The 20,452-nt window shown below is 40.6% G+C and overlaps 1 protein-coding gene across 6 annotated transcripts in view; it reads left to right on the top strand.

Moving 5' to 3' along the window:
* The window catches only part of ELAVL2 (ELAV like RNA binding protein 2), a 657,021-nt gene that overhangs the window by 19,004 nt on the left and 617,565 nt on the right, over nucleotides 1–20,452 (top strand). For all 6 annotated transcript variants that reach the window (XM_078676701.1, XM_078676704.1, XM_078676702.1 and 3 more), the window contains exon 2: nucleotides 6,987–7,034. The gene's annotated coding sequence lies outside the window, so the exon portion shown is untranslated. The remainder of the gene's footprint in view (nucleotides 1–6,986; nucleotides 7,035–20,452) is intronic.

Raw genomic sequence — 20,452 nt, 5'->3', positions numbered from 1 at the left:
CCGACCCCCTCCCGCACCGACTCCCTCCCGCCCCGACTCACTCGCGCCCCGACTCACTCGCGCCCCCCTCCCGCCCCGACTCACTCGCACCCCCCTCCCGCCCCGACTCACTCGCGCTCCGACATTTTCATTTACTGCTGCCTCCTTCTTGCCTCCCCCTGCATCACACAGTCTCACTTTCCCTTTCCTTACCTGTGCCGCCGCTCCTCACTGCACAGCCGCTCGTCACTGCTCGGCCCTCCGTCGTCGTCGTCATCACGCACGTCGCGTCGCGGCCAGCGCTAGGTCCCGGCCGGCGCTACTTTCAGGGGACTACTTTGTTTACAAACTTAATTTTTTTAATTTACTTTTTTTAAAAAATTTATATAGCCTATGTCCATCTACACACCCTGACATTTTCATAAATGTATCGGGTGTGTAGATTGGCCCTGTGGTTCCCGAGTTTACCTGGCCAAAAGGTGCAAGTTCTCTCTTTATAATAGTAGTATAGATAAACAAACAAGGCAAATAAAGCAATACAGCTGGACATGTGTTCAGGGAGGAAAGAAAGTGCAGTACAATTTGATACAAATCATCGAAGGGGGGGCAGAGGGGAAATCAGAGTCACAACACATTGAGGTTTAAACAACACTAGGAATGTCGGTTCAGGGGGAAAGAGGAACATCCGGAATATCAGTGAGAGGAGGCGTACATATATCACCCCGGTAGGAGTTCCATTGGTCCCAGATTTCCCCCCACTTCTTGGTCTGCCACGCGCTACATACACCGTCTTCTCTCTAAACATACACCAGTCCATGTTCTCCTTCCATGCTGAGACCGTGGGCGGTCTCTGGGAACCCCAAAGCTGCGCGATATCTCTCTTGGCAACCATATTCCCACGGGTCGCCCACTGGGTCTGCGCAACATCATAATCAGTTGGTCCCCAAACATTCAACAAACAACGCCTGGCATCAGGCAACAGCGCTACACTTGTGACCTCCTCCATCACCGCATGCACTCGATTCCAGAAGACTACCACTTCTGGACACTCCCAGATTATGTGAAGGAACGTACCAAGTAAACCGCATCATCGCTTAGACAAAGCCATCCACAGCATATCCCATACGAATCGGGCGAGGGCCAGTCACATAATTCCGATGCAGGATCTTAAACTGTATGAGTCGGAGACGGGCCGGAATCGTGACCTCCTTATGCGAGGATATCGCCGATTGTCAGTCCTCGTCATACAACTCTAGACCGTCACCGGTCCAGACCTCTCTAAGGTGTGCCAACAGGTCAACTCGATCGTTAATCAATTTCTTATATATCAAAGAAATAGTGCTGTCAGGAACATATCCGTCAAGCACCCGATCTTCGAGTGGAGATGATTCCGGGATAACGGTACCTTCTGGAAAAACCGAACTTAACGCGTGGCAAATCTGTAAATAACGGAAGAACTCCTTATCACTCAGCTCGTATTCTACCTTCAACTCCTTAAAGGTCTTAATCCTACCCTTAGCCCAGAGATCACTCACCCTGCAAATACCGATCATATCCCATTTCTTGAAACCTTTCGTCTGCCACAAGCCGCCCAGACTGTCAGACGCATAGAGTGGAGTCGCCCGGGTCAGTCGATCACTCCATCCCATTGCCGCATTCGCACATTGCCACACTCGCACCGCTATCTTAGTGGGTCCCGAAAGTATCCGTCCTGCGGCTCTGGAATAGAGCGCCCTGTTATAATCACCACCCGGTAGCAGCCACCTGTCCATTGCAAACGCAGGATTTAACGCGGGACCGCACATTGTAAATTGACAATCTTTAAGTACATTTAAACATTGCAGTTAAGCTCGGTTACTTCTTTTGTATATACTTCCAGACTGGCTATAAATGACAGGTTCTTAGTAATGGCCCATTTCAAACTGGCTTACTGCTGCTCATTTGATTTAATCGTTTAAAGCATGGTGTTTCTCTTGGCCAGAGCCTGCTCTCCTCTGCACTGATTACTTGGGGCCTCCCCAGCTGGCCTGCCCCCAATTTGCAGACAGGTAGTATAGAGGCATTTTACAATTTATGTAAAACATACAGAAGTTGTGCTTTGGAAAACTGCCACTTTCTTGAGATATATGCTAGCCCAAAATGTGAGGCATGGGAACATTTCCAAACATGGCTGTGCCGTCTTGGAAATGGTGAATCTTTCACACAGCAAATTAATTTATCCAATGAACCTTTAGTGTGCAGTAAGAAACATATCTTCTCTGAGATGTGATATAGAAGTTATTCCGTTTGGCTAGTAGAGATCTGTACCTGTGCTTGTCGGTTTGATTTGTTTTGGTGCATAAAAATATACAAGTGGAGTGTACACTAGTTTCTGAAGCTGTGCCAATCTGTGGTTGAATATCCTGCTGCTGACACAACCCCCTTTTGGCTGCTGGATAAAGTGTAAACCATTTATTTCTTCTATCTTAAGTAACCAGACACAATAATTGATTAATAAACACATTAACAAAATATTTTAATTATAATCCGAACTTGAAGTAAAAATTGAGCTGTAAGGGCAATTTGCTTAACATTTTCCTAAATTGAACTGCTTTTAGCTACTGTGGAAATTCAGCACTGCTTATTGATTTATCCTTCATGGATGTTCCACAGCTGCAACAATTTAAAATTGAAATGGAAATGGGACGTGTAAAGTTTTTAAGTAAATGGGACACCGTAGCATACATTCTAATGTCTCCAACTAAACTCAACAGTGCAAGAATGGCAGTGTTCAACCTCATCTATTTCTATAACCTAATGTCAACTTTTATTAGGAACAGTCTCAGAATTTGATCGTCCTGAGCCTCCTAATCATATAAGATTAGAAATTATTTACTGAATTAATTTTCTTTGCTTATTACTCCTTTTCAAATCAGTTCATAATGGTGTTTTTAATTACCTATATCTGATAGCATTTAGTCATTAAATCGGTCTTTGAAAGCCTCTTCTGAAAACTTTCCTTATTTTATTAGTGTATATAATCTATTTATTCTCTTGCCAATAGTTTGTGTTGAGACTGGCCTTTTAATTGGGGAGGAAAACCTAACATTGCATGCACAAATGTTCTGCCAAACCAAAAACGTGCATGTGCACCCGTGTGCCATTTTAGTAGCCTCCAATTTGCTTAAGGTTTTTTGGAATGACACCCCGGAATAGTTTTCAAGAGAATGTGAGCACAATCTTGTCTTTTGTCCATTGCCCCTGACCATACCCTTTATGAACAACACTAAGTGATTTATGCCCTTTAAAAGCAACTCTAAAATACCCCAGTATTGCCAGAAGAACGCAGGAAATCCTAAAAGCAGCAGGTGAGTTAACATGGTCTGTTAAAAATACATTTTCAAACTTAATCTGTTAAAACATATTAGATCTAACTGTAGATCGACCCTCTGTTTTATGACCTTACTGTTACTTATGAAGTATTGGCTGCTGACAACTTTGCATATACAGTAATTTGAAATGGACAGTCTAGGGATGGCATGTGGGTATTACGAATATTTCTAATAGAATTGCACAATTTATATCCAAATAACCATGTTCATCTTAGCGAATATATGCTATACAAAGACAAGTGGCAGCCTCCTTTATAAGGAACTTGTTTAAGGTTTTTGTTACTGCCTCAAAAACCTTGATCTATAAGTCTGTGTAAGAGGTGTTTCAGTTACTGCAGTGGATCAGTTTGCACTTGATGGTGATGCAGAAGAAGACTCATTTAGCCGCACAACTTTTCCTGCAATAGAAGGCTTCTCTAGAAAGTCAATTAGCTGTCATGTCCCTTACGTGAAGGCAATCTAAATACACTAACGTTTGTGTGGAGAGACTGATGCACATTCAATCTCTCCACACAACTCTCTCATCCGGCAGTTGCATGCTTTTTTTGATGGACAAAATGTTCTCTCAACAGTGTGATTTAGCCCTGGATCCACTTAGGTTAGCTCTATAATGGAGATTGATCCTCAGTACGGCAACGCACATGGAAAATGGAGTGGTAGGCAAGAATTCCAGTGAGCGCTAGCAGCTAATTATTAGTGTGTAGTTTTGTTAAACTGTTCGGAGGGGCAAACAAATTACAATTTAAATATTTTAAGCTTTAAAGGTTACCACAGTTTCCCAATAAAATACAGAATTCATGAGTGTAATCTGACGCATTTTAACTTTGGTAACCAATATCTATTAATGAGCCCCCTTAGCTGCTGTGGCTCTTCCGTCTCTGTGCTGAGCTTTTTTGTTATGTTTAGGGCCACTTGTTGATTAGGCCCTCATAACTTTCTTTCTACAAAGTATGCAGTCTAAATGTGGGTACTTTGTTCCCAACATGGGAGTTCTGAAGGTACCCAGGGATTTTTAGTGCCCCTGCAGCTGACCGAGAAAAAAGCCTTTATATATAACATGTTGGGTGTTTTTTTGATACAAACTTGAAAAAAACATGCCTGGCAGTCCCCCCCCCCCCCCGTCCCCCCCCCCCCAAAATGGTATCACCAAATGTTTGATTTAAGATGGCGATCAACCCAGGTTTCAGGAAGAATCAGACTTGTAAAAGAAAACAATCTTTTTGTTAACTGGTAGACCATTTTTCCTTTTATCTACCTACTTGCAGTGTGTTGTGGAAACCGGTGTGAAAACGGAAGGCTATAAGTTTCTGAAAACTAGAAAATGTCAATTCATCAGTCGGAGTTTGTGTAGATTGCTCATGGTTTTCCCATTCTTGATATAAAAAAATAATGAAAATAGGAAAAACTAGCAATTGGTGGCAGTGTTTTGATATGTATTTTTTGCCCCAAAAGTAGATTTTCAAACCAAGCATACGGTTGTGCCTGCCAGACCCTTCTGGTCGCAGGGGGTATATAGTGTAGGTTGGCCAGAAACTGAGCTGCATTGGGTAATTTTCTTATTGTTTGATAGTGCAGCAATTCATATGGTATAAACTAATGGCTGAAAAATAGGTATGAAGACCACCTATGCATTTTTAGGTGTCCGTGTTTTTTTTTTTTTAATACCTCTAAATTTGGAGTTAGTTATGCTGTTTTTGATTCACGGGGCATTTTGAAAAATGTGTTTTCTTGCACAATGACTTAAATTTGGTAGCCAAACATGGAGGAACCTCAAATTGGCAATGACAAATATTCTGCTACTGTTTCCACACTTCTTACGATTAAAATAAACCCTCTTTGTGTGGCTGGCCATAGCACTACTTTAAAGGCTCCAAAATGCTATGTGGAGACAAAATATATTTTGCATTAAAGCGACCATTTTTGGCAATGTGGGTAGCTGCAGAATTTGGGCTCGGGCTTTCCGGGACATCACCTGAGGAAACCTACCAGACCGATACTGTTTCTAAAAGTGAAAACCTACGGATGTCGAGAGGGGTGGTGGTGATTCATCTATTTTATTCTTACCACAGTGCCCTGCAAGTATCAAACTATGGCAAAACTGTATTATTTTCCTCACATTTCTGTGTGGGAAGGTTGTGAAATATATAGTAATTCTTAAAATTCCCACCTCCCAGCATCCCTTCTCTTCTGCAGATAAAAACGATACCCTATTTGAGTTGCCTTCCCTGGCTCCCACAACAGGAACCAAAGTTTTCCTCTCTCGCTGTTGCAGGAACTAAGCTCAGCCCCCAAGAAAGAAAGTTTCCTAGTGCGTGTGCCAAGTGGGAATCCATACTGGTTGAGGTTCGTGATCCCTTTTTTGTGATCTTACAGCAGGAATCAATGGCAGAGGGACATCATGTGAAAGGGGAGACGCTCCCCTTTCTAGTGGTTTGTGTAATGAATATTGTCCAGTGGTAGGCAGAAAATCGTAGGGCATGGACTTGTTCCACCCTCCACCTCTGCATTATCCATGGCCTCAACGGATGATACATTTTTCTGCACTTCTGGGCATTCCCCCAAGAGCTGAGACTGCGTGCCTTCTATATTATAACTACCTGCTTTATTTTATTCCACATGTATCTTGGACCTTAGACGGCGTGTACCTTCTGTAAAAGATAGCCGCCTTGTATTTTTTTTTCTACCTGCTTTAATGTTCTCCCACATGTAGCTTGGACTTTAGATTATGTGCTTCTCCTGTATAATGTATCCCTATCCCTCCCAATCTGATCCCTCCCATCCTTATGTTTTGTATTCCTTCCCCAAAAATCCTGTAAAGCGCTCTGATACCTTCACGGGTCTGGTTCACGCTCTATAAAACTACAAAATAAATAGCTGCCCTACTTTTTTTCCCTTTCGGGTGGGGTCACCATTGGCACTCCAAGAAAGTAGTAATACTTTAATTTGACCCTGGGCGAGTATATTAGTGCCCATTAGGACTTACACCCCACCTAAAAAAAAACACCCTGGGTCCTAGTAGTAGTTCGTGCTCCACGGCTGCATGGTTATGATTACGGAGTAGGAATAAGTTTGTAAGAGGCATCGCTGGAAAGGGGAGTCTCTATTTTCAGCGCTGTCTCACTTGGTGCTGGGACCTTGCCTTGGAGGAAAAATGCTTTTGGAGCTGAAGCCTCCTGTTGCTGTCTGTTCCGTTGTCCAGACGGTTAAGGGCGTCCGTGTGATGTTATTGTTTGTGTTGGGTGAGATGGGGGCTGATGGGTAGGCGCTTCTGTGTCAGCCCCTGCCATTACCTTGATTGGTGAAGCCTTTTAGGCATGTACTGTTGCTGTTAGCTGCACTACAAAGGTAGTGCTGTTGACGGGAATGTGACAGCAGCTGCATTTGAGGTTAATGATACCCAACCGATATAGGAAGCAGGGCTAATATAGGGACAATTCAAGAATGCGTCGATTTGCCTCTGCAAAGCTGCTGTTCACATAGATCTGGGAAGCTAGTGCTTAGCTTGTTGTATTCTAGTCACATTTTTAGTGTTTGAACACATGACAATTTCTGCATTAGTTAAATGTTAACTTGCGAAACGTAGTTTGTCCGTTTAGCACTCATGTTTGTTAATGCACATCTTTTTTTCTTCCCTAGCCAACATTGGTGCATTTGGATTTTCTATGCTTTGGCTCTTCTTTTAACGTAAGTCAATCTTTTTATTCAGTTTTCAGTTATGAAATCTGTTGTCACATTGCAATTTGTCTTGTAAACTGACAGACTGATGTACTATAACTTTCTGAAGGTCCATATGATTTTTATGTTGTCCACTATTCACATGATTACCGAAGTAATTTGTGTAGTGAGTTTATTGCATACTTTATCGCGGGGCCATCCAATCTCTGAGTAACTTACTTATGGAGAAATTAACTTTTACAGAGTATGGTACATTTTATATCCTAACTCATACGAATGTAATCTATTTATCCAATTTAGGTGCTTTAGCAAAAAACTTTGTCGCAAAAGCCATTATTACTTTAGCGGTGTGTGAAACAATTTGGCAGATTTAATAATGCGTTAATTACATTTTAGTCCTTTGATTAAGACGTACCATTACAATGTTTCCAAACAATTAAACAGTACATCGACCCAAACAAGTACATGTTTCATTGCCAGGGGCAATAGATGCGGCAGGTGATATTTGAATGAAATGCTTCAGAAGGCATCTGCAATTGTGCAACAGCCAAAAATTGCATTCCTAACCCAAGCCTCAATTCGTATGTTGCAAATGGCACTTCAAGCGCACATTCTATTTATAAATTGCTATATCCCTAAACCCTTCATTTATAAACATTATGCAATGATTTATAGTCAATGGTTTTTAAACAAATCTTGAAGCAATTCTATGCTGAGGATGTATAGCTTGCTCTGGATATTATTTCCATAAAGTGACTTACTGTAAATTCTGCTGTTGAGTAAATTAACATCTCCATAATGTGAATATATAGATATAACTAAAAATAAAGAATCCATGTTGAATTTTCTGGACAGGTCCTAGAAGAAATACTACCTTAAAGCCCCTGCAAAGTAACCCTGTGATGGGTGCACACAAATATTAAAAAGCCTTGTTATGGTATGTACATAGACCAATTTAATATGTGATAATTCAGGGAATTTAAGTCATTTACTGAACAGAGGTATCATATAGGAGAGCTGTTATGTCTGAGAACATGTTGCCTTGGATATATGAATTTGCAGCAAGTCACAGCAATACGTGCGGTTTTGAGCTCAGTATGTCATGACACCAAATACAAGCAATCAGTACAGTACACCCAGGGCTTTAAGTGGGATGAAAAAACTGGGAGGTCTCTCCAAAGGGTCGTGGCCAATTTAATTTAGGGCGTGATTTAAAAACACCTAAGCTAAAAATCTGTGCTTAGCATAGTGTGCTGCCCGACTTGTATTTTGCAGTTTGTCATTGCATCCAGATAAAAGATGCCAGAAGTAACCTCATACCTACAACAAGTCAGGACTATTGGCTCTGTCAATGGTGGTTAGTTGCATAAGATAAGCAGCAACTAGGTTTGTATAGAATATTGAAAAAGCTTCCACTTAAAGCCCTGGTAACAGCGCGACAATGTTGCTGCTCCTGAGTTTCAAAAAGAGAAGGGAAATCCAGAGAGAAAATGACATATCTTTAACCGCATCAGCGCTAGCGGTTTTCCCGCTGTGCGCTGACTTGTTTAAAATAACGCGTTACATGACGAGCTGAGCTCGTCATGAGCGTGCGAGCGGCGCAACTCATGACGAGCTCAGCTCGTCATGAGCGCGAAAGGGGTTAAAGGATTTCCCTTCTCCTACAACACCCACCTGGTATAGCGTCATGCCGTAAATTCTCCACTAGTGAGAAGTGAGCATGCGCAGATCGATGTGCCGGTCACTGCCGTCCGGAAAAGAAACGTACCGACTGTGCCAGGGCACAAAACAGAGCCTGATAGAAACCCGTTTTGAGGTCCCCTTTAAAAAACTGGAAGTGCTCAGCACTGGTGAGACCCGCCCACTTAAAGCCCTGAGTACACCCTTTAGTGCCTAAAACATTCTCTAACAGAAGTGACATTTAAGAGTAATTAAAAAATGTGAGAGGTAGGATTTAGCAAAATACTGGATTCAGATGCAAAGCGGTTTCTCTGTACGTGTTCCATTCTTCAGTAAGTCAGTCACATACATTAATTTAAGTTGCTCCTGGTTAACAAGGAAGAAATACATGCAATCTTTTCTGAAGTAAATTTTTCCTCACTGGAATATTCTATAGTAGCCCATATAGAGTAGTTTTCACATATGGTTTTCTATGCCATGGATGACTGCAAAATTATCTAAATATTACTGATTTTATGCTACAAAGTTTGCACACACCCCTGTTAATAATAAGACTTACCGTCTGTCTTGCCAAGCCACCGAACTGGAGAAATAATTGAAGTTTGTGCAAAATGAGGATGCCTATACACCTACTTCTCATAAAATCTAAATCCTCTATGGATAAATAACCAGAGCCTAACGATCACCGAATATGTACTCAGGCTCTTACTATTTATTTGTTCATATCCGCTTTGAAGATAATCTGTGCAGTGTTTAGCAGCTGTGGTATGTCAATTATCATTGTAGTTTAATACTTTTTTAAAAATCAGAAGTGCTTTAGTTGAACAGCAAATTCTTCCTTTCATAGATCTATAAACGCTGTCAAAGACTTAAGTTTGTTTCATTTTCTAGTGCCTAGAGCTAGATTTGATAGGCTACGAAGCAGTTTTGTTTCACGTCCTAGTTTAGATTATTCATTCTTTTCCACAATTTTCCTGTGGTGCGGTAGTTTGTGGCTGGTTAGGCCTGAGGCCACACCACTTTGAAGAATGGGGCCCCTTGTTTTTTACTTTTCTCCTGAAAAAGCATATCCAATGCACTACCCTATTTCTCATCCTGTGCCTCTATATATTTAATCTAAATATACTTACTTCCTTTATGTATCTATATACTTTCAATGTACTTATGGATCTATATATGTATCACTTTCTTCTAATTTAGCATTTCCAATGCACTAGCCTATTTCTCAGCCTATACTTCGCTCTATATATCTTCTAGCCCAACCTTCTGACTCATCTCAAACTTCTTTCTACTACTCCTTCTAATGCACTACCCTATCTCTCATCCTATATATCTATCAATATATCCTCTACATCCACTCTCTCATTTATCCCAACCCCCACACCACTACTATGATCGCCAAAATAACCCTTTCTAGACTCTCTCCTGCTCTACCCCTCCTTGCATCATCTGACACCTCTTTTTACTACACCGATCCCCTAAAACAAACCTTTCTAAACTCTCCCCTCTGACTCCTTCCCTCCAAAACTCCTTTTTACTCATCCAAAAGCCTCTTCCTACTGCTAAGACCTTAAACGAAAGAGAAAAAAAAATCCTTCACTCTTTTATCCCTCCACTATCCTTTTCAATCAAAATTAACAGACTAACATGTTCACTTCTCATATTCCATATTCAACTATACTAATATACTGCCCAAATAACTGAATAACATATCTACTACTCAAATTACTTCATATTTATACTAAATTTTCAACACTAATCCTTTATGGGTTCCGGAGTGGCGTGCTACTCGCCAGAAAAGCGCTTCAACACCCATCAGGGATAACAAGTGTTATATGAATGCAAATCTTTCTTCCCCTTTTATCCATCCGCTATCCTTCTCACTCCAAGTAACAGACTAATATCCACCACTGAAATTACCTCCTATTTCACCATATTAATTCACCACTAATCCTTTATAGGCTTCCTGAATAGCATGCGTCAACAAGCGAGCGATAAATAAATACAAACCTTTGTCCTCCTCTATCCTTCTGCTATCATTCCAAATAACTGACTTAACCTATCCACCACTTAAAATGTACTTGCATGTTTCACTATACTAATTCAACACTAATCCTCTATGGGTCCCGTAGTAGCATGCTACCCGCCGAAATAGCGCTTAGACGCCTCTCAGGGGTAGTAAGTGCTATATAAATGCAATTACAATACAAATAGCACCTGAAGAGGAGAGGTTTCTGTGCTGGACTCTGTACTTCAGTCTGTGGTTTATATGTAGTGATTGAGGAATGGAGGGTTCAAAGCCTAGTGTGTGAGCAGGGAGATAATTCCATGTTTGTGAAGAGGGTTTGACCATTTGAAAATACTTACTGTAATCTAGAACAGTTAACTACCTCCAGAACAATGTTGACTGTGATTGGTACATTTTCGTTCCTCTTAATTGAGCCTCGGGAATCTCCAGGGCATCTGTTAGGGGTAACTTCCTTAGTGATCTGTATTTCCGTGGATAGTGGCTTCTAGTTACTCTGCTTCTTACTGCTGGCGTTGGTGAACCTCTATTTTGTGGGAGTGCAATAGATTGTGGCTCGAATTTGATTTCTTACTTATTGGGTCCTATGTGCCTAGCAACCTTCTAGTGCCTCATTTACATAGGTAACAGAAGAAAGGAATCCCTTCAAATGTACTATGGGGACGATAATTCTATGTAGAGTGGCGATGCTTTCGTCTGAGCTTTTTTGCACTTGTCTGAATGTGGCCATTCTTTAAGAAATAAAAAGTTTAAGTTCTGAGGCTGTTGTATTGTGCACAGACTGAATCATAACTGCTTTTAAATCATTTCTTTCATTTGATAATACTTAAAGCACAGGGGTGCATTTTTCATAGCAGTTCATGCATGTACATTGTAAAGTCTTGTTTTGAGGAGGGTATTTTACCCTGGGCTGAATTATTCCGATTGTTAGGGCTGGTTGGCAAAACAAATACATTTGGTAATGGGTAAGGTTTTGTAGCGCATAACTCTAGCCTGTCTTGACACTAGTTCTGGGTGCACCTTGCGTTAGGTTAATATGAATAAAGACAGATCTTTGAGGCTCTTCTGAGTTTTGAAGGGTTTCTCTCCTGCATGTAGAAACCCTATTTGAACCTGGAAATTATCTTCTATAATTGCGTGATTTCTACTTGGGATCACAGGCATGGAAGTTGAAACGTGTATATGGCATGAAGACTGCTGCTAAAAATGATTTTGTTGATCATGCAGAGTGATTTAATGTTGAAGTTGTCCTGGACAGGGAAGCCAGTTTAGAAAGACAGTCGGCAAAATATGGGCGTTTATTTGAGGTTTTTGTGTTCTAGCTTGGCATTCTGAATTATTTGTACTCTGTACAGCTAAGACTTAGCCAGAACCAGTCACATAGCATTGTAGCAATCTATCCATGATAAAATAAAAGCATTAACAATTAAAACTTGATAATGAAATACAAGGAGGTTGCATTTGAAAATGCATACAGTAACTACATATTCTAATAGTTACTTGCGTTTCAAGATTCTGTCATTTCTATGCACATTTGTTTGAAATTCTAGAAGGGCTACCAAAAGCCTTGGCCAAAACTGGTGAGACTTAAAAATGCTTACTTAAGCAAACGCATAATCTCAGTTCTACCATTTGCCTCGTAAGACTTCTGAAAGTGTGCAGTAGTCGAAATGAGATTTTTTTACACCTTTAGTACCTTGGTGTGTCTGTGCGTGGAAAGTGAGTCACTAATAGACGAATCAGATGAGCTAATGGACATAGATATACACTGGACTAAAATGAAGATTGTAATGACAGATCCTGTAGCCAATCAGATGTGGATAGTGAAGTCGGTGCAATGTAACCTCTTAGGTCTGATTCTCAAAGGAATCCTGAAGGCAAGCAAGAGCTTTGTCATGAATGCCCATGAGTTGGTTTGACGTTTTGCAAAACGTTTGAATGCCCAAGGGCGTCTTGGCCCTACTGCCCAGCAAATGCCAGATTGCTACAATCATAGAAGTATTGGTTACTTGATAAAGAGCCAAGTTTTCAGGGATTTTCTAGAGGGTCATAAATTGGGGCTGTTCTTTGTCTACAGGGAGTGTGTTGTAAATTGTGGCTGTAGCTAAAAAAAAAAACTCCTTCCACCTCAGTGTGCTCACGGTTCTGGGGATCAGTAGGAGATAACTGGAGGATGACTGTACATTTCAAGCGGGTAACAGATCAATAGTCACGTATTGTGGGCCGGAGCCAAGCAGTCCTTGTAGGCTAGGCACAGGAATTTAAATGTAATCCTTTTATCAACAAAGTCAGTGCAAGTTTTTTCAGGCATTGGGACACAGACTGATATTTTGGGATATCCAGCAGGAAGCACGCCGATGCATGTTGAAGCCGCTGTAGCTTGTGCAGATATTTTGTTTTAGATGTTTACATAAAGGGCATTTCCATAGTCCAATTTAGGCTAGTGTTGTCACAAGTGTATTTTGTTGGCTAGCAGTATAAAGGGGTGGATCTTGCTAATGGTCTTTAAAAAAGACTGTAGAAGAACAGGTGCTAATCTGATCTTTGAAAGTCAGTCTATTATCAAAGATGAAGCCTAAGCTTTTCACGTGTGATGGTGGTTGCCCAAAGCTGTCTGCCACTAGCTAAGTGAACAGAAGGAGGTGTCCATACTCAATAGGAGAACCTTTATTGAAGTGTCCTGAATCTTTAAGGTTGCTGTATACTGAAACAACAAGCTGAGTATCATCTGCATAGGAGACAACTGAGAAGCTGGAGTCTGTAATGATTCTGGCCAGTGTGGTAACTTAGATTAAAGAGGGTGGGCTCAGCGAGGAGCCCTGTGGTACCCCACGAGGCAGTATGAATTTCTCAGATGAGCAGGCTCCCATCTCTATGAATTGAACCCTGTCGGATAAGAATGGTTTAGGCAGCTTGAGAGCCGTTCCTTTTAATCCTAGATCTGATAGCTGGTTGACCAATATATCATGGTTCACCGTGTTGAAGGCCACCGATGGGTCCAATAAATTCAGGGCAGACTTTCGTCCAGAGTCCAAAATGGATCCTAACTCCTTATAGTCCATAATACCTTTGCTGGAAAGGGTAATCTGGAGATTGGCCTGTAGTTAGGTTCCATTGGATTTATATTCGTTAATTTTTTTATGAGCGGAAGGACTGAGGCTATTTCCAAACATCTGGAAATATGCCTGATTTGATCTAATTATATATGACCACCAATTGCTCACTGATTTTTGAAGCAAAATGGACTGTTCAGAGGGGACACGGGTCTGATGGAGCCCCGGACTTGGATGTCCTTACTAGCTGTGGAATCTCCTCTATGTTTCGAGGAAAGATGTTAGACTCGACAATACCCTCCGCCTCCAACTTTCTATCTAGTTTTCAGCTGTATTCAAGTTCTGGATGAAAGTTTTATTAACTTCTTCCACTTTGCTTTTAAAAAAACTTAGCAAGCTTGGTAACAGGGTCCATTTAGTTGAAGATACTTAATAATGAACAATCCTCCTGCGTGTGGCCTATGCTGTACTTGTTGTTTTACTGCTTGCTGCTTCCAACTGTTCTTCAATAACTGTTCAATAAAAATAATTAAAAAGAAAACGTAGCACTGGAGTTACAGAATTCTTCACTACCATCAGTGCAACAGGGCTCCATCAGTGTAACAGGGCTCTGGTATTTTAGACAAACGTTTACTGTTAGTAAGAGTTCTTTGCCTGTAGAATTTTTGTGGCGATTTACTTACTTTACTCCGCAATTACCATTTTTTGTAATCTGTTATGGACTGTGTAGCTTTTCTTTTCTAGTGAATTATTGTTAGCTCTCTACCATCTTTCTTTCTGCGGAGCAGTTTCTGAGCTCTTAATTTTTATGTAAACCAGGGCTCTGAGGTTGTTTTCCGCCTGATAGTTTTTGCACTGGCTAATGGATCGATGGTTGCTTTAATATAAGATGTGTTCAGACCAAAGTGTCGACGTCCAGGGTGGAGTTGGTCTTGGAGCTAAGTAGGAATGATTGTAATTTAAGGGGATCAATGTTTGTCTAGTCAAGGCCTTTTGTTATTCTGTGTTGGTTGAGAGGTCTCGAAAAAGGCTGAGTGGTGCTGATTGTGAACATTGCCTTGTGGTCTGACCAAAGTATATGCAGTACTTTTTTGACCTTAAAGGTTGGGTTCGATGTAAAGATACCAACTAGAATGCGACTGCAATGTGGTGGGGGGTGCTCGACCAGTTTCCTCAATTCAAATGTAGCCATGGAATCTACCAAGAAGGCCGTATCACTGTTTTCAGATTTTTCTAGATACAAAATATTAAGATCCCCCACTACTGAAAAGTCAGCCTAATCAATACTTGATTCATTAAAAGTGCTTATAGAGTTAATAAAGGCGTTTCTTGAGGCCAGTGGCCTGTATAACAAGAGGCCTCAAAAAGTATAGTTTTTATTCAGTTTAATTTGAAAGGATAGAACTTCGTAGTCGGAACCACTTCCAGCTCAGAAGCCAGAAGCTAACCGGTTGTCTCTAAACACAATTGCCTATCCCCCTCCTCGCTTATCTACCCTATCGGCTGTAAGTATTGACTAGCCGCCGAAATTGCTAGGACCAAATCCGGATCGGATGTTTGGCCGGCCCACGTCTCAGTAATAAATGCCAGATCCAGCTTATGTGTACATAAAATCTCAGCGAATTCTAGTTTGGGTTGTATCTGTTATAGTGAGTTAATGAGCATGCTATAACATCTGTTAAAAGGTGCTGTTTGGGAAGGCCTAGTTTTTGCAGAGAAGCTGGATTTTATCCTGTCAGATTTCAAACATAAATTGTAAGAAGCACATTGCTTTGGCTCGACCTGTGGATCTAGTAAGGCACAATTAATATTCTTACGTGCCATGTTCAATGTCATTAGTTCCTCCCTTGAGTATGTAAATTTGGACATATCTCTGGAGGAAAAAAGGCAGGGGTTGTGGCACTTGGCGCGGTCCAGGCGCAGACGGACGTGCCGACATGATGATAAATCTCATTCAGTTAAGTTTAGCTCCAGTGGTTATCAACAGTGTAGACTACTTCTTGGAGGTGCAGTAGGACCGTAGCCAAGACACACCTGGTATATGAGTGGTCTGGGACTAATGGTTAAGCCTGATAAAAATTAAAAAATGCAGCTGCAAAACTTGTATCTTAATATTGGCTTTGATAAAGGTCAGCCATGATTGCAGACTGCCTTTCATTAGCTTTGATGGATATTGCAAAACTGACTGCAGATACGGAGTTGGCCACTATTGCTATTTTGAGAGAGGGGAATGAGATTGAGAGCAATGTGCTATTGACCTTTGCTAATGGACACTGATCACTGCTGTTAAACACATGAGTGGATGGCAGGGTATTTGTCGAACTTAGAGTCCGCTACCAAAGCTAGACCAAATTACTTCTTCCAGAGGGGAAAATAAATGTAAATAAGAGGATGCTGTGAGTAGTGTATCTGCAGCAGGATAAATGAGTTCTATGCTCAATCATAGAGCACCAGTCGTAGTTTGACAAAAATATTTATTCTTGTATGTATAGAGATGCACCAACATTTGCAGCACTTTTAAGTGTGTAGATGTCAGACTAGTGGACGAGAAATGGGGGGGTGGAATTTAATAAAATATCTAATTGTCCATGGGGAAAGTTGCTTCATAAATCTACTTGTCCTTTAACAAAATTCACATGTCCCTTTTGTGTCATGTACAATGGCGACACATGATGGCAGCAATCTCATTAGATAAGAGCTCTGAAATAGCCGCTCTGATTATGCCAGGGCTTTTTCAATATTAGGGTTTGAACACTAGCAATTACCTTATGTTGCCACGTTTCCGCGGATCTGCATACTGGGGCTGAAGGTAATAGTAAGCAGCAGTTCCAGGGTTGGATGCCCTTTTGAGTCTGTGCAAACCTACTAACTTGAATGATTTAAGGGTTTTCACCAACTCTTCCCTAATCTTTTCCCGTACTGAGAACAGTTGGAAATTAACTTCTGACAATGTCAGTCATAACATTTCTTCCAGGGTTGTGAAAAAAAGTGGTTGGAGGTAAAGTGAACTTGCAAATCTACACCTGTATATTTGCTCATGCTAAAATGCAGTTCACAAATATTTTGTAGGAGTAGTACTACTTGGCTTACTTCTGTAAAGTCTTGTGAGTTCACGAACGTCGCATATCTGCACTTAATGCATGGACACGGGTGCACTTTTGAGACTTTATTTAGAAATTGGGCCCCTAATTAGGTCTGGCGTTAACCTTGACCTTTTGTGCTAAAGTCCTCTCTCTCTCTCTATCGGCTAGCTTCACTGTGAGTGACAGCATTCTGTTCCTTCACAAGGAGCCTACCGGCAGCCGTTTTGTTCTGTGCCAGGAACTACTGTGGCAATGTGTGCTTTTTAAGACCAAAACAATTTTTACTTTTGCCAATGTTTGTTACAATGGAATGCCCAGCAGCTCCCACACCAGTAAGGCTTGGGAGAACCATGCCAAAAGAAGTCACACATTGACAAAACCAAAAGGATGACCAACACTTTCTGACCTACTGGCTTTACCAGTGCTTGTTTATTTTTTGTTTCCTATCATGTTGTTAAAACTGGTTACACTGACTTTTCTTTATGAATATTTTTGGAAAAAAATTGCATAGGTCAACACATTTTACTAAATGATGCTGCAAAGAAATTGTACCTAAAATTTTGCTGTTGAGCAAAATATTTTTGCATTTTACCTTGAAAGCAAAAAATCCTCAATCCTGCTTTCAAGCTTCTGCTAATATTTGCACATAACCAGAGAATTCTGGGAGCAGTATACATAGGCTCATATTGCTAAACATTGAAAACGTGTGTACACATTTTTATACTGGAACCACTGTCAGTAGTGCAGTCTGAGCTTACAACATTTACTCAGAGCGCTCAACCTAATAATAAAGGCTTTGCATTAATAAACCATGAATACAAGTGTGAACAGCATTACAACATGGACACAAGTATTACCTTAACTGCAGGCAATGTCTTTCCCTGATCCATAATGTGGTACTGTAAACTGGCAGCCAAAGGGTTTATGATGTAGGGGGGAGTTGGGCCTACTTGTCTCCAGGACAAAATACACATGAAAGCGTGTTGCCCTTGACCCCAAACAATATGTCCCGGGCGTCAGGCTTTAGGAATTCCACATCCCTGTGAGACTATAGCTGCTGCCACATTGGGTGTGCTGAAATTGCTATTGATATGAACAGATTTGGTGGTTTTAATCATGGCCTTGTAGGTGATAAATTGTTTGGCATTTAGGGTTCTATATCCGCTCTTAATCTTTGCGCCAAGTACATTAGAAATTTCAGGATTTTTTTGTCATTAAAATCTTTGAATGAAACATTTGCTTTGTGCCTGTTTTTTGAGATGCACTTTTTCAGTTAGTCATATTAAGTGAGATCTTGACATGATTTTAAATGAGAAAGCATAGTAAGAAAGATTCAGTGTTGGACGAAAATGCACTTCAAAGTGTGGTTGAGACAAATGAATCGGGCAAATATTTTTCCATTATCTTTGTTGATATTTGCAGGTACTGTCCTGTTTGTGTGGAGGCAAGACACGCATGAATTCAATTCAAGATTGAAAGGTCAAAAGAAATTGTATGGTGGGTTATATCAATAGGTGATCGCAATTAATGAAAGTTAATTCAAGCATGGACTTTGCTATGAGTAGGGCAAATCCATTAATACACTGTTGGACAGGGAAAGGGTGGAAACATGGATATTTATGACCCCTATTAAGCCTTTCTGACATCAATAGCACAACAGGTATGTCCTGCCATCGGATTCAGTGTGCTTTGTAGAAGCCCGAGGGGGCCCTAAAACACAATGCAGCTCTAATAAGTGAAAAAATAGTTTTACCCATTTACCCTCAATGTGATGCTGATTTGATGGTTATGGCAGTCAGATAATTTACAGATGGTAGCTGTTGCCCCAATGCACCTTTCCTATTGGAGAAAAGTAGAAATACGTAATCTAAGATCATCGTAATGAGTACTGCATCTTTCGCCATTCAGCAAGCTTTCAATAGGATGCAGAGCATCAGTATTACATTCTAATAAAGGACTGATACTTTGTTTTTCGTTTTTCAATCTATCGTGTGATAAATGCATATTTTGATTTGTGAGATTAAACTTCAAGGCATGCCGGGTTTTTGCAGTTACTGTCGGTCTGCAGTAAAGATGTTTCTCGTTCCCCCCCCTTTGTTGTACAGACCAAATCCAGTGATTAACCAAAGGAAAAAGTGTAAGAAAATCAGTCAGTAAATACTTTTTTGGGCTATGTGTCTCAGAGGTACGCGGGTAATTGTCGGGCTGCATACATGGCACATAGATTTCCCTTTGGTGCACCTGCTCCATGGCAAAGCAATGTTACATACTGAACGATGAATGCAAATTGCTCCATGGTGGTCCTAAGGTCCTTTGTAAGAAAGAATCATGATTGAAACAAATTTGGGGATTAAAAATAAAGATGGCAAATGAGGGTTTGCTCAGCCATAAAGATGTAGTGAAGAGAAAGAAATCCAATAAAAATGAAGTGTAGCTTACAACATTCTGCATTTCCTGCTCAGCTAAAGCAGTATCCGATGCAAGGTTCTCACACTACAGCTTTGGTTGTGCCACACCTTCATGAGTCCGTGCTAAATAAGAAAAAGAAAAATCTTTAAAGTCTAAATTGGAAATTTCAGCATTAAAGTCGAGCATGTCTCTCTAGGTTCATGTCCTTGTTGCAGCAACACGATTTCTACCTGGAGGGGACTGAGTAAGCTATTTTGAGACTGAGTTGTTCGCTCCTCTGTCTGCAAGTCTACAAGATCTATTTATAGCAGTGGTTCCCAACATTGACTTCCGTGTACCCCACCTAATCATTACTAGAACCAATGGACTCTCACTGAAACAATATTGGAAGCAGGGGTCCTCCACAGTCATTACTGGAAGCTGGAATCCCGATCTAAGCATTTTAAACTGCAAAACAATACACATAAATACAGAAACAAGCATTCATCAAACACACAAATTATGCAATATTTCATTTAATTCAAAAGCAAATATATAACCAAATCAATTTTAATGGGAAGATAAGTTTTGCTAATATATATTGAGGCCACTCATCCATATTGTCTTCTGTTTGCAGTTGTACTGCTCCCACTATTCAATCTGAGGACGCTAGCGTAATGTTTAGCCTCCAATTTCAAATTCCTTTGCACTTATAGAACATATTAAAATGTTCCTTTTTGCTTTTTATTTATATACTTCATTAATCTGGAATATTAACTTTTCTAAGCAGTTGTGGACTCCTGAGTAGGCTTCGCAGACCACAGTTTATGAACCATTGGTTCATAGTATACAGAGTAGGGTTTGGGTTTGTCCCTTTAACCTTTCGTTTATTGTAATCCGCTTCTTTCAGCTATATTCTTGATACATTGCCAATTGCATCTAAAATCAGTGATATTTCTATCCACTTTCGCTATCATACTAGTGGCTGGGTATATCAATCAGTCTATGGAATTCTTGCATTGCAATGCATGGAATTAATTTGCATCTAAATAGTGCCTTCACCCTCATACTTGTTGTGACTTAGTTTCCATTTCTTACCTGCATTGTATAAAGAACTTATTTAACTGCAGCTGTCATTTTCTAAAGCTTTTGTTCAGACTCAAGTGCAAGTCTGACCATAATATGGCCTCCTAATTG

The sequence above is a fragment of the Lissotriton helveticus genome, chromosome 2_1, assembly GCF_964261635.1.
Source record: "Lissotriton helveticus chromosome 2_1, aLisHel1.1, whole genome shotgun sequence".
Taxonomy (NCBI): Eukaryota; Metazoa; Chordata; class Amphibia; order Caudata; family Salamandridae; genus Lissotriton; species Lissotriton helveticus.
The sequence above is the reverse complement of the archived record's forward strand: the minus strand, read 5'-3'. Positions and strand labels throughout refer to the sequence as shown.